General features: G+C 32.8%; 1 non-coding gene across 1 annotated transcript; it reads left to right on the forward strand.

Annotated features, from left to right (window-relative positions):
* Nucleotides 370-442, forward strand: TRNAF-GAA. The gene has a single exon. It is a non-coding gene; the product is annotated as a tRNA-Phe (tRNA).

A 3025-nucleotide genomic window follows, 5' to 3' on the forward strand; every position in this document is an offset into this window, starting at 1 on the left:
GGGTTCAAGCCCCTCTATCCCCAAAAGACCTGCTTAACTCTCTAATTCTTTTTCCCATATGTTAGTTTTTTTTTTCCAATTTTGGAAATTCGTTATGTGTCTTATTTAGTATAGTCTTTCACAAATGGATTCGAGTAGAGTTTTTCTTTCTTTTTCTTATCACAATCAACAATCATAAGTATTTGTTTGGAATATGTATTGGAATACATTGGAATCTATTTGGACTATGGAATAAGAATAATATATTCTTATATATGCTAATAATATATATTCTAATTAGAATTTTTTTTTGTCTTGTTTTTAGTTGATATGGAGTCATTGACATATATTTAAGTAATCTAATAAGATTAATATGATGCCTCAAGAGAGGTCGGGATAGCTCAGCTGGTAGAGCAGAGGACTGAAAATCCTCGTGTCACCAGTTCAAATCTGGTTCCTGGCACATGATGAATTTGTATGAGTATCTTTTATCCATAATCTATATTCATTAAAATGAAATAGGAATATGGATTGTGAATAATAGATACGTATTCTTTTTTATCGGATGTTGATACATATTAATTTATCCATCTAGGTGTCTGGAGATGCTTACTAGATGAGTAAAGAATAGGTGTATGTTCCCGGTATATGTTTATGTCTATAACAATTTTTACCCCCCACTTTATTTATCACTCAAAGTACCCGAAAACTTATATAATTACAAATTGTACCTCGATTTTTATATATAAAATACAATGTTATTCTTCAAAAATAAAATGTAATTACTAATCTTTCTTTTATAACAAAATCGAAACCCTTAACCCTTTCCTTCCAAAATATTACTTGTATTTTAATCCATTTTGAGTCTTTTGTTTTACCGATTTTTCTCAACTTTTAATTTAATCATTCAACTATCAAATCTCATCAATTTTCTCAAAATACCATATAACAATAGTCCTAAGATCATTCAAACAACCACAGCTGAGCTGTTCTTCATAGCTAAACCAACAAATCACAACCAACAACAATAATTCGACATAAACTCATTCAATTTCAAACAATAATCATTAAACCAACAATAACACATCGAGAATACATTTAATTCATATTAAAATTACCAAAACTTTACTTTCATATGAAATCAAATCAACGGGATTTCCAGAGAAGTTTTCTGTCCGAACTGCTGAAGAAAAAAACGTCAAAAATCTTCTGTGCCTCCAATTGGCCGAACTCAAGGGTAAAAGAACCTACATCACCGTCAACTTCTACCGGAAAAAAATAATGTCAACGTATAGAGGAAGAGGATACAAACACTTTTATCGGATTAGATTTTTTATTGGAGTTACGGATTACAAGAAATCAGAACTAGGAGATCAAAGGGAGTCACTATTTCTTCCCTCACGCACGGTCTATGTTCCTTTCTTTTCTTTCCCTTATGATTCGGTGATGTTCAATAGAATGAATGAAAGATAACGATGGTTATTAAGGTTAAGTGAATGTGTCATGTTTATATAAATATATGTATACATTATTAGCCACGTTAGCTTTCATTATTCTTTTTGTTTGATGACTTTCGGCCAAACAACAAGGAATAATAATAATAATAATAATAATAATAATAATAATAATAATAATAATAATAATAATAATAATAATAATAATAATAATAATAATATTTTATCTTTTTAGAAATACTTTTTTATAATAAAAATTATTTAAAAATTCTAATAAATTTTAAACTCAAAATATCATAAAATTTAATTTAATTACTTTTAGAAAAATAATTTTATTTTAATAAAATAATAAATCATGAATAACTCATTATTTAATTTTTCAAAAATTCGGGTTGTTACACACAGGATATGCAAACCTGATGAGCGGATATTTTATACGCTTTTTGACATCATTTTTATATAGTTTTTAGTAATTTTTATTTAGTTTTTATTAAGTTTTTATAGATTTTAGTGTTAAATTCACATTTTTGGATTCTACTATGAGTTTTTATGTTTTTGGGCAATTTCAGGTATTTTATGGCTGTGAAATTGAGGAGCTGGAGCAGAAGTCTGATTCAGAGACAGAGAAAGCACTGCAGATGCTGTCCAGATCTGACCTGCCTACATTCGAAATAGCTTTACTGGAGCTACAGAAATCAAAATGGAGCGCTCTAAACGGCTATGGAAATCTGACTTCTAGAGCTTTCCAGCAATATATAATAGTCCATACTTTGCTTCGGATTAGAAGGCCCAAAACTTGCGTTCAACGCCAGCTTCCTGCCCTCTTCCAGGCATCCAGCTTCCAAAGAGCAGAGCCCAGTGTCGAAAGGCCCAAAGAGGACCCCCTAGCTGACGTTCCACGCCCAAGGAGCCTCATAGCACGTGGATCTCATCAAACCTCATCCCAAACACTCACTAAGTGGGTCCCAAAAGTGAATTTTAGCACTAAATAGACTATTTTACCCTTACTAGTCATCTGTTTAGTATTCAAGGGATTTTATTCATGTAATTTAGGAGACTTTGGAACCTTTTACACCTCTCATTGAGGAAGGTCTGCCATTTTTTTTCATTTACTTTGTGTTTTTACTTTCAGTATGAGTTTCTAAACCTCCTAAGTTGAGGGGAGGAGCCCTGCTGAGTCCTATGAATTAATAAAAACATTACTGTTTCTTCTTCGATCCGTGTGTGATCTATCTCTAAGATGTATATCCCGATCTTCATCATGGTGAATAGGATGATCTAACCAATTAGCTCTGTTCATCACATTAAGACGAACATGCCTGACAAACACCCGCGTCTACTTGGGCTCGTGTGAATACTCGAAAGGAAAAGCACGAGCCAACAGCTATGTTTATACATCTCTCAAATGGTTAATCCACGACTTCATTGGGGACTTCTCGAGACACCAGTTCAGCCGATTTCTAGGGAGATTAGGGTCTCCGTGGTATAGGCTAGAATACAAAGAAGCAGCGTTCTCTGATCTAGAAGATTTGACCTTGTCTGTGGCGTTTTGAGTAGGATTGCCCGGAGAACGACTTGCTAAGCGCTTCACC

This window comes from Arachis ipaensis, chromosome B08 (assembly GCF_000816755.2).
Source record: "Arachis ipaensis cultivar K30076 chromosome B08, Araip1.1, whole genome shotgun sequence".
NCBI classification, from domain to species: domain Eukaryota; kingdom Viridiplantae; phylum Streptophyta; class Magnoliopsida; order Fabales; family Fabaceae; genus Arachis; species Arachis ipaensis.